Source organism: Corvus brachyrhynchos, unplaced genomic scaffold (genome assembly GCF_000691975.1).
Source record: "Corvus brachyrhynchos isolate BGI_N302 unplaced genomic scaffold, ASM69197v1 scaffold94, whole genome shotgun sequence".
Classification (NCBI taxonomy): Eukaryota; Metazoa; Chordata; class Aves; order Passeriformes; family Corvidae; genus Corvus; species Corvus brachyrhynchos.
In genome coordinates, this window is record NW_008238330.1 from 2099964 (window position 1) to 2112207 (window position 12244).

General features: G+C 42.5%; 1 protein-coding gene across 7 annotated transcripts in view; it reads left to right on the top strand.

Annotated features, from left to right (window-relative positions):
- HECW1 (HECT, C2 and WW domain containing E3 ubiquitin protein ligase 1) overlaps window positions 1-12244 on the top strand; it is a 200993-nt gene that overhangs the window by 168081 nt on the left and 20668 nt on the right. The gene's annotated exons all lie outside the window — the stretch shown is intronic.

Consider the following 12244-nt stretch of genomic DNA (forward strand, 5'->3'; position numbering starts at 1 on the left):
GGGTGAAAGGGTCAGTGGCCCTGGCCCGGTGGGGCCGGGAGGCTCGGAGCCCCCCCACCTTCCAGCAGGCGAGCTCCGACAAAAAGGGGCAGTCCCGCCTTTCTGTGCGGTTTAAATATGTAAATTGTGAGAAGCGTCATTGGTCTTAAAGACTGTCCATCAACTCAGGGTCAACCCAATACAACTATAAATTTTAATTACTAGCAATATCTTATTTTAAATAAATTATGTTTGCATGAGAAATTTTCAAGCACTATTGTAAATCTTCTGGACAAGAATGATATTAAAATAAATGTGCAGCTGAAATAATTTATAAGACCTTTTCACTGTGTGAAAAGGGTATGTTACTGAAATGCCTTCTTGCTGCTGTACTGTGATCTCTCTCAGTGCCTCCTGTACTTAAGTAAACTTTGATTTTCCTATCAAGTTTGATATATGACTATATCACATAGAGCCTGCCTCAACAGCTGGTTAATTATTTATTAAGGGTCATGAGGAATTGGAAGATTAAAGGCAAACCAAAACTGAAGGAGAAAAAAAACATTTTTCCTAACTGAGCTTGTACAGCAACCATTTTTTCTTTCAAAAAAGGTTCTGCTTTATATTTACCTTATTCTTGACTTTCTCTCTTACTAGAGAATTTTCTCCCAAGCTCTTTTGAGGATCTGAATGGCATTGCTTTATGAGTTGAAAGAAGAGATGCCTCTCACAGTCTCTACCCCTTTCCCTCCTCTGAATCTCGTAGTCTCTCTAGCGCTGCTTCCAAATTAGAGTTTGGTTTGAGGGAAAGACGGGTGTTCTGTTTTGTTCTGTGTTTACAAAAGTCATATTTGTAGTTTTTACCCATGCTTAGGGCCATTTAGTCTTTTGCAACATTGCAGATTAAATTTGCTCAGGGATGGGAGGCTTCACACGAAAATCTCTGTAGTGTCTGCACCTTGCATGTGGCAGAGGAGAAAATGGTAAAATCCACACTGTCCCCAAGCATGTGGGCCTGCAGGGAAGCAGTGGGCAGTGATCATGTGTGTATTGGTAGTGGCAAAAAGCCCCCAGGGAGTGATGAATGTTGTCGTATCTCTTGTTCCAGCCATGCTGGAATGGCAAGGCTGAGCTGTCACTATGAAGTATTGCTCAGTCATCATTCCCCTCCTTATTTCTCACCACATTTTACTCAGACTTCGGTAAGGTAAAGAAAATTCAGCTAGAGCAGGTGTAGAAATTCCCAAGATAACCGTTTTTTGTTAGTAACATGATTCAGACATCAAAAGAAAGACTGCTTGTAGAGCAATATTGTTTTCAGTAAATCACCCAAATTAATTTTGGGTATTTTTGAGTAGCAAAGGCATTTCTCTTTCTATAGGCCTCTCCCTGGGATGTTTTGAAAGTTAGAAGTTTCATTTGTCCATTGAAAATTATTCTTAGTTTCAGTATGTTACCTTGGTGTTACATTAAATTCCAGAAAAAGGGAATATTATAGATTTAATTTGATCTGATATGTGTTTTTAAAGGGAGGAAGGTAATATTTGTCAGTTTGCCCCAACTTGAAATAGCAATATTTTTCAAAATCTCAATAAACTTATGGAGGATGAGAAAAGTCTTAACCTGTCCACCCTCTATGAGAAAAAGTTCATGTAATAGCAAGAATACAGAACTGTATGTTCAGTATCTTGTGGCTAATTGAAGGAAGCTTTTTACACTCTGGCTTATGACTTCTATTCTAGAAAATGACGGACTGGAAACTGGAATTATTTAATTGTGTTGGAAAGATTTGTAAAGAAAAAGTAAAAAATTTTCTTAGACTTCAGAACACAAATGCAAAGGTTCTGCTATTCTGCATGTTCCCAGAAGAGGATCAGAGTGATCAGTTTGCAGTGGTGTTAATAAAAGTTGGAGGTATTCAATGATTTGCAAAACAAGACCTAAAACAGACTGCCAAGCAATTAATAGCATGTCTGAATATCAACACACAGATTTCTGGCTTTACTCAGTTGAGGATCCTCATCCTGAGAGACAGGGATCATTAGCTGAGTTGCAGCACAATGCAAACCCAAGTGTGTGGCTTCTGAACAGGGGTGGTTAAGTCCAGAGGGCTCTGCACTGCCCGTGACCTGTTTGCAGTTAGCTCAAGGATATCTGCATCAACCCTCATACCATGGGGTAAACATTCCTGGGTGCTTACCAGGACTTTATGATGAGCAGTCTTGCTCATGTTTAAATACCCCAGACAGGCTGGAAAGGATGTGCCTCCTTTGACCGAGAATAAGTCAGTTATTGTGGCTGCAGTGTTTGTAGTTAGCCATTGAAGGAAAATGTGCAGTCATTCAGCCTGTGTTTTTATGACCCTCTTGTCTGGCAGATGACTAAATCTGTGGATTTTTCCCTGTAGCTGGACTAGTTTGTTTCAACACTTGGCAAAGCTATGGAAAGCAAACATAAGTCATGCAATGTTTGAAACTTCACCAATTCATAAATTTGCAAAGTACCCACCAACAACTTTTCCAAAATCTTTGACTGAGAAATAAATCAAAGTCTCCTGATGAAAATGTTCTTTTGCTTGTTTGACATAAAACAACACATAAGCATCAGACTGAACTGATGATAAACTGGAGATGATTGATTGACAAATTTACGTATTTTTTTATAGAAGGTGAGAAAGTAAAAAAATGTTAAATAGACTAAACCACTAAAATGGAACAGGGACTCAGAGGACTGTGATTCCATTGCTGTCTCTAGCACTTGTTTTCTGGATAACTTCAGATAAGTTGTTTTACTTTTGTTCTTAAGTTTTGTCAGTTTTCAAATGAAATATTAGTGCTGGTCTCCTCTGTAAGCTGATCTCCCTGCTTTGAGATTTGTCAATCAGCAGTAGTGTCTAGGATCTGAGAATCACAAAATGTAGAGGTCTGTTGTCTGCTAGCCAGTAGTTCATACCTCGGTCTGTATCTCCTTTGTAGTTGCTGGGCAGAGAAGTGTTTGCCAAGAATCTCCCAGGCCAGTGTGTCTTATCCTTTGTACCAGCAAGAGGAGCTTGCTGCAGGCAGCCTGGTTTCTGATGGAGGTTAGTCATGCTTGTGCTGCCATGTTCTGGAAGGCTTCTCCCAGAGGAGGATGACTGTACATTATAGTCCATGAAGCTGAGAGATGGCTCTGCAAGCAGTGATGGCCACTTCAGCACTCGCCACACTCCTCATCTCCCCTTCCAAACCCCTGCACTCATGCAATGTTACTGGGGAAATGATACCTAGCATGGATTTCTTATTACAGAGAGAGACCATGTTCATTTTTTAATCTCCTGATTAGTTTAAAGGCAGACCTGGAAGTCAGCTCTCCATTTCCAGTCCGTGAAGTCTCTGGTGCTCAGACAGCCCGTGACACAGAGGCTGGCGTGCCTGCAGTGGCCCCATGCAGAGGAATACCCAGAGCTGGATTAGCTTAGTTCTGTACCTGCAGTAAGAACTTCTGGCACAGTTCAGCTGATGTGCAAGAAGCCAGTGCCAGCCACTTCAGCATGGGGCTTCCTGACTTGGCTGCAATGCTGAGCAAATGCAGCTGTAACCCTTTTTCTGTGTGAGCATTTATCTGGAGCTACTGTGTGGAGGAAAGTAACCATTTGATAGATTGTGTTGAAGAGAAACCCAAGGGGATTTTATGAATCCCTTATCTACATTATCTTTGCCTCTCATTCTTCTGGATAAAGCAGAATAGCCTGCAGCTTTTGCCATAATTCATGCTTTCTTCTCTGTGACACAGTTAGTCGTTTAACCTTTCCTGGCAGTTCTTTTGTGGTGGATGTAGCCAGGATATAAGGAAGATGAAAAGACATTTTGGGTGAACACATAGCTAGGTTAGTGACAAGGAAAAGACTTGAAGGATCTGATTAGGTTAAATAAAGAAGCAGTAGGGTTTGGATTATCTCTTTGTTTTTCTTAGTTGCTGGTAAATTAAATTAGGCTTCTGGAATGGTTTGAGGTTTAGTTGCTAATTTGGGATGCATGAGTTCCAGAGATTTAGAAGGACATGGACAGTTCACATTTCCATCACATGTAAGCAATAGTTCTTTTTCATGTGGTTATTCCTTGGTACTGAGAAACAGAAATGTGTTCCACTTGCAGATAGATCCAGAAAATAAAAGTAGGACAATCACTTACTGAAGTGCCAGTATTGTACTGGCCTTTTGCAGCAGAAATGTATGCACAAATTAACAATAAACCGAGAGATTGGCTCACATAAAAGTTACTCATCATATGAAGCTCCAGTGCCCAACAAAAGTAAAAATACCTTAAGAAAGGCTTATTTTCACCTGAAGAAAATTACCTGTTCAGGATTTGAAATGTAAAGGAAATTTATTTGTACCAAGTTGCTTTTCTTTCTGAAAATCATTTTTCACCCTTTTTTTTTCTTGTTTAATTTCAGTTCTTGAGTGATGTATCTGTATTTCCCACCCTCTCTGAGCACTCTCTTTGTACTTTATGACAATGCACAAGCAGGCCTGCTGGACTGTTCCACCTTACAATTGGGGCTGCTTAAGAGAGGCTAGTGCTTTCTTAAATGAGTGTAACAAATTTCCTTGAAAATATCATTAAAACTCCTAAAAAGGCAAAATAAGCAGACAGGATTATCAAAGAGAGGCTCATGGAATATGCTCCTTGATCTTTTGATGCCTGAATGAAATGCCTTGGCTCTGAGTAGAACGTATCCTCTATTAAATCCCGGTCACATTTGCTGGAGCAGCAGGGATCAATCCCTATAGACTCATAACTATTTAAAGTTCATCAGTTTCCAGGCTGGACATCTGCACACACACTTGCTCCATGTCAGTACTCCTAAATGTTTTCTTTAAATTTTAATTGAAAAATTGATTGAAAATGAGGCTTACCTGACAGAATTTTCTATGGTTTCAAAGTGAGGAAGTATGGGGTTTCCCCTTAAAAACTAAGTAACTGTCTGAAAACCTGGAATGAATTTTGACCACATATGAGATAAGGTCCATTTCAGTATTTAGAACATAATGCACAGGAGGTACAACCAAAACCTGGTTGGGTGAGTCATTACCATTCCTTCAAAAGAGATGTGTAGGGATCTAGAGTAAGTTCTCACATGGATGCCAGTGTGGTTAGATATCAGAGTCAGAGCAGCATTGGAAGGTGCCACGCAGAGGTGACGCAACATTGTGCCTTGGTCTCTCTAAGGATTCTGCATATTAGAAATGGATATAAGAAAAGAAAATGAGCCAACAGTACTCTTGTTACTTCTTATATTGGAATTCTCCTCTGTGACTAATTTAGAAATTATTTTACCTTTTCTCTTTAATGTGCTGAGACTTCATGAACTTCTGCCTCCAGCCTTCATTAAGAGCCATTCCTTTCATATTAATGACACATGAGGTCATCAGATTCCTGAACTGAAGAGGCAAGGTGCTGGAATGCCACAGCGTCCACCTCTGAGCCTGCAGATACGAAGAGCACATTTGCCACGAGGCCAAATGGCACGGTGGCAAAGAGGAGTCTGCAGAGTTTGCAGATGCAAGTCAGATAAAGAGAACGTGTGAGCTTTCCCAGCCTGCGTGGCTCAACCTTCCTGACAAAAGAATGCTTCATGTCATCCCATTAGTCCCTTCAAATATTCTGTCATTTGAGTGGGTAGGGGTTAAATATGCACACCAAATTAAAGAAAGGCATTTGTTAATGAGGGCTGATAGATAGAGGTGTGGATTTGATCCACTGATAAGGTTTTGTAGAGGTGACCTGCTCTGCTGCTAGATCATTTCTCTGTAGGTGTAGCTCGTGTAGGACATGTTGGTCATGTCCTGTGCTGAGCCAACACAAGGGTGTGTACTACCAATATCTAGACACAGACCTCTGGAGCATATGCCTGACACACTGCCAGTATTGTTTAAAATTCATTATGTATGAGTCTAGGCAGAATTGGTGTAACCATCTCTCTGGTCAACCCTTTTTGAAAAATACGTGTTCTTAGAACTTTCTTGCATTAAAAAAAGAAGTTCTTAATTTATAAAGTGCTAGTGCTGGTGGTAACACCAAAATTCAGAAATCATGGACTCAGTACATTTTCCTCCACGTTATGTCCCCCCCTCATATCAAAAGGTTGCAAATCACGAAATTTTAGGTTCTAAGAATTGATTTTTAGTTCCTTTAATCAGCAGTTTCTGGCCTTCAGCTTGTTCACCAGTGTCTTCATAACAATGGCAGTTTTAATTGTCCTTTAAAACAAGCTGTACCACAACCTCTTGAATCCATGATGTCTGGTTTCCTACAAATCTGTGTTTCATGACTGAATTCTCTGTTTTAAGATGCATGTTCAAAGTGAAGTTTTTCCCATGATTGTGCCTTTCTAAATATTTTCCTCTTGTCAGATTCCCTGCTATCTAGTAACGATCGATATTAGATCCAGTCTCTCCCACTGTGAAAGGACTAATAGGTTCTCCAGCTGCATCCACCTGACAAATATTGTTTGCCCTCAGAAGAGCTGCCAAGGACAGAAACCCTGGACCACAGTGTAGCCTCATTTGTTCAACTTGTCTTTCAGGTGGCAAAAAGTTCATCTGCATGATTAAAAAGTCAAGAGCTTTAAAACCGGTGCAACAGAAATTTCCCTTACAGATGAAAGCAAGTCTTGTGAAAGGAAGGTTATATTTTCAAATTTGATATGAACCATGCTATATTTATGTCTCTTGAGCCCTACTTTGAATATTATTTCACAAGCTACTGCATCAAGAAGGGCACACTTAAATGCAGCTGATGTGTTTGAGTGAGATAAGGTTTGCAGGATTTTCAATCTTTTTAATCTCATCAGGTGTTTCCTCTATTTAGGATTTGAAGTTTCTTATACCATAGCCAGTTTAGCCCACAAGGCATCGTTCCCAAAGCATTCCCAATAGAATGATAAAGGCGGTTCTTCCTCTGTACACACAGATTACAATCTTTTCACAGTACATCATTATCCATCTGAATCCAAGGAAAAACTGTCATATAAAGTAGCACTCCATTCATTGAACCAGTATGGGGAGAGCCCTTTACCAAAGGGTCATTGTGGGTCCGGCCTTGCTCTGGTGCTGTATGATAAGGACCAGAGTAAATTAAATCTCCTGTGACTCAGCTGCAGTCAGAGGAAAATTTCTTGCCTAGTTGCTACTACAGCATATGGATTTGTCTCTGAGTACACAGATGTGCAGTTAAGTATGCAGAGAGTCCCACTGAGGGGAATGAGCCTGGTATTTTGCAACAGGCTGTTGTGGCTGTTTCAGGGGTACCTGAAGCCTCCAGAAGGAAAAGGAATTAGCTGGGTACAGTGGAAATTCCTGCAAATGGGTCAAAGAGTAGTGCTGTTAAAAGCCAGAAAGCAGGTGCACACAATGTCCTTTTTGAGTGGACAAATGGTGTCAATAGGCAGTCAAACCAGAGCAGCTCCACTGCTCATTAATTCTGTCTCTCATTCCACCATTTCCTGTTCATTAACTCCCTCCTGCATTTCCCCTCTCTGCCGGAGCACATTACTCAGACTCAATCATTGTCTCCAAAAGGGAAGGGTGTTGAAAGAAAAGGCCAGAGCAAGGCCCTGCATTCCCCACCTCTCCCAAACTAGCTTTTCTGCTAGAAAGAAACCAATCAAGCATTTTACACTTCCTTGGAAAGATAAGTGTAATTCAGGCTTAAGGAAGGTATGTGCCCTCCAGGTAGGATTTACCTTTGTACTGCTTATTCTGTCAAGAAAACTTGTTTTGTTCTGAAAGGACTGTCTTACCCACCTCTAAATCTCACCCGTGCTCTAAATCCTTCAGGAAGAAATAAACACAAGAGTCTGGCTTTGTTTTAACTGGCTTTTCTAAGGAGGGCAATTTGTTTCTTCTCGCCTTTTTGTAAGTTTTGATATATTTTAAGTGGGACTGCTGTGCTTGTCTGAGTGTAGTGGCAGCTTGATGAACTCTATGGACCCTCACACAGATAAATTGTATATTTGTTATCTGAGAATGGCAGCAAATACCTCCTGTTGATAGGTATCCATTGGCTTACCATGGTCCTTGTTTTTCAGTGCTGGACCAGAGGAGTGTCGTCTCTGGTCCCAGGCCCTGTCCAGTAGGAGAACCTTCTCCTACACCACTCCTCAGAAGAGAGTCAAGTATAGCGAGTGTCTGCAGAGATACCAAAGCTCTGTGCAGGGGCAGAAGGGTCTGTGGGCTGGAGAGCTCACATGCTTTGGCCACACAGAACTGTGTCTTCTGGGGTGATACGGAGCTGCCAGAGAATACAGTCTGCAGCATATTGTATTGACAGGCACCAGCAGTGGCAATGTTTTGTTAATTATTTCATCTCACTTATCCCAGTCAGTGAGTACTGGACTTTTGCTACTGAGTGTTGCAGTGGGGATGCTGCAACATACATATATCAAACCAGGAGTCCTGTGGAAAGGAAATACATATGGACAGACAGATTCTTGCTAGCTGTTTCAGAGATGTTTATTTCTCCAGCCGCATGGCCGGAGCTCTGCCCAGGAACTGTTCCAGTCACGGGACCAAGGGTCCTTCTGCCCGCGCAGGGAACACAAACCAACCAATGGGAACGAGGCTGAGCAGGGGCAGGGAAACCCCGTGTCTGTGCCCTCAGGGCCCCTCTCCCAGGGCTACACGGCAGGGGAGGGACCCCAACACCTCACCCGTTTTATTTTAATAAAAGGAGAATGAAAACAACTGGATAAACATAACAAGAACAGTTTCAAAACAAAACAAGCCACCCTCCTGAGTCTTTAAATGTCCAAACAGATTCTGTGGAACATCTTAGGGCTGACAGAAGGGAGACAGAATTCTCTGAGCATGCTTTGTGGGGAAACTGAGGCAGGAGAGGGTTTAACTTCTTCCCTCCCCCTTTTCATCCCCCACTCGGCATTGGAAAGGGATTTTTGGGGAAACAATTGGCAAAAGCATGGTTTTGTGAGGGAAACCATGGATGAAAAAACGCATTGGGAATACACTGGGGGTAATAGGACATAGGGTAAAAGGGAAAGGTGGGATTAGGAATTGAGTGCCACTGCAAGGGCTGGAACTGTGGAACCATAGTCAGACTCCCAGTTCAAGCCAGCTCTGGTGTGTCCCTGAGGGATGCAAGTGTGAAGCCAGTCTGATGAACCACACAGCCCAGAGTTCTGCCCACATGTTCTTAGGCTGACATGTCAGGCTTGGACCTTTCACGCAGAAATGCTGTCCATGGTTTGGGATGGTTTGACGCAGTTCTGCCACAAGGCACTGATTCAAAATAAGCTCTCCATTAACAGCCCCTGTGACGTGTGCCTGTAGCTGTAAACACCTTGGTGTAGTTGCATGACCCTTTCATGTCAGCTTTGCAGGAATGCCCTCAAAGCCAGGCAGAAGTGATACAAGCAGCAAGGAGAAAACGGACGCTTTTCACACATTCAAGCAGTTTCTTAGGTTAAGCAGTGTTCCCAAATCTTTCTTGGCGGTTCACTTTCAGCTTTATTCCAGGTGGCTCCTGCCTGCCCAGTTCCTCACAGTTGAGTAGCTGTGGGGTGAGCACTGTGGTGAGGAGCACCCCCAGCATTTTCATTCAGTGCTCACTTTCAAAACATACGGGGATGGATGGGGGTGAAGAACAAAACCAAAAAAGCCGACACGCATTATTTAGGACAAACAGACTCGATTATGGATCCTGAAGGTGCTATAAAACTGATGGATTACAGGTTCAGCATTTCTGGGATTTGAGCTGTCTGGCTTCCACTGTGCTTTCATTGTATCAGCTCCCCCCTCTTTCCTTGCTTTTTGCTGGAAGCCTTGCACTGGAGCACAAGTGAAGTGAAGCAGGCCCTAACTAGACCAAACAGCTGCCTTTTGTTGCTACTGTGGAAACAGCTGTAAGGGGTAATATAATCACTCTTCTGTGGCCAGTCAGCTGCATATCGTAAGTACCTTTCTCAGATTCAGGGGACCTGGAGGCAGCTCCTGTGGTGATGTAAATGCTAATTGGGCCCACAACAGGCTATTTTGTGCCCCATTTGACATGCTAAGCACTTGTTCTGTCCCATGAGCATAAAGTTGACTGAACAGATATTCTTTGCCACCTTTATTACAATCAGACTCGTGTCATTCATGTGCAGGAGAGGTCTTTGCACTGGTTCCTGTTAAGTGGAAGGAATGGTTTCTGCACTTTTTGGTATGTTTCTCATCTTTCGTTCAATAAAAGTTTTCTGCATTATCAGTCAGTTCAGACTTGGAGTGCTCACATTTCGGGTGCTGGATTTTTTTTTCCTTTTTTACAAATAAGCAAGTTCTGATTGGGTGTTGGGGGTTTTTACAAAAATCAAACTCACCTGGACTCACACCAGTTTTGTGTTTTTCTGTCTGAGATGATTGATTTAAAAGCAGGTTTGATGGAAAAATATAGAATAAGTCATAGGAGAAATCATAGGAAGAAAAATTTAAGAGTTTATCATCGCAAGTCCTAGATTTTAATGGGCAGGGCACTATTTGAGTGTACTTGTAGTGAGGCTGGGGGTTGTTGTTCTTAGAAACGTGTCGCAATGACCGCCACTGACCACTGCCCAGGCTAACCCCTGCGGTGTGCGACAGGCATGGGGAGCAGCTGGAGGCTCTCGGCTTTAAAGCTGCTCCTCAGGAGTTCAGCTCTGCCCAGGGGAGCTGAAGCTCCAGGCACAGTGGCTGTCAGCAGTCCGGACGAGGGAGATGATAAAAAGTAGCAAGGAGGCTTCCCACACGGGGTAATCCAAGTTTATTGGAGGGATCTCCCAGGAGACAAGCCTTGAGCACCTCCAGGGAACCTCTTATAAAGGGAGGGGTTACAATGGGGGTGGCGTAACTCGGATGTTGGCTTTGGGTTATGCAGGAGATTTAGCTTTCAATTAAATATTTAAGCAGTGCAGTAGTGCTGGACATCTTCTAGACTGGCCTTTGACTCGGGGACTGGATGTGCTGACTTTATAGGAGATCATTCAGTTCAGACAATTTAATTGGGTTTTACCACTGTTCAAAGATGATATATTAGGTCTAGAAGGGTGGTTGGTTCTACCAAATGGACTCTGTCCCCAAAATTGTTAATCAAACATTAATTAAATACAAAAAGTTAAAGGCTAGTCCCTTATATGGAGCTCAAAAATGTTTTTGGCCTATAGTACTAATTAAAAATAGGGGAGGAGAAAAACCATGTAGGGAGCACCGGGGGAGAGGCTTGGGTCTGGGGCAAACCAACTGGGAATAGGAGTGGGGAAGGTAGGGATGAACCACTGGGGTACAGAAAACTTATATAAAAATACAATAAAGGTATCGCATCACCTCAGAAACAAACACAGGAGTGTGTAAATACTGAAAACAGCTGAGCAGCGGAGTTCAGAAAGTGCTCTGGGAACAGTGTGCCTGAGCTCTACATGCTGATTTTAATGTGTCCTTGGTCACAACAGTTAGCTTATTTGAACTTCAGTTTTCCCCTGTCAAGTCAACTCACTACGCTATTAAAGTACTTTAAAGCCTCACCTCGGACAGGGTTGTAGCTAGTCAGAAACTGGATATACTGAGTCTCCAAATATCCTTTGCAGCTCTTATGAGATAGCATTTGTTCTGCTGAGGTGCAGTATTACAGTATTTCCCTGGCCAAATACTGTGTTGCATGTAGTCAGTCTGTATCAGAACATTGAACAAGAGATCACAGAAGGCGAGTGTTCATTGGTTTGGCACAGGAGAGCATGTAACATGCCAGCTGCAAGTATGGGTACAGTAGGAGGTGGATTGGATTGAGGAGATCCATTATTGATCAGATATGGGAGGAGTGGCATTAAGTATCTGCTCAGAAAAAAAAAACAGGGAATAAATGTGGAAAATGTGAAAAACGAGGTTCACTCTCTTGTTAGAATTTAAAGAGTTTAATACAAAGACAAAAAGAGACACATAAAATAAAGCAAAGGGATAATGGCCGGGTGCCTGGGCACTCTGCCAAGAGCACACCTGATGCTAGAGGTGAGTCCTTTTTATACCATTTTTACTGTCTGTTCTCTATTCATATTAAAACTTTTCCAGGAATTGATCTGCATGGCCACTCCTTGGGTCCGCCTTTTTAGAGCATGCGTAGTCTTCGGCCTTGTGGTTTTATTTCTTTTGATTCTTGGGGTTGGGCCCGCTAGGTAAGAGTCGATGGTAGGGTGGATCTCTTAATTCTCCAGACAGTCAGGGCTGATTGCAGCTTTGGGCCTCTTTGCCCCCCGGGCAGAG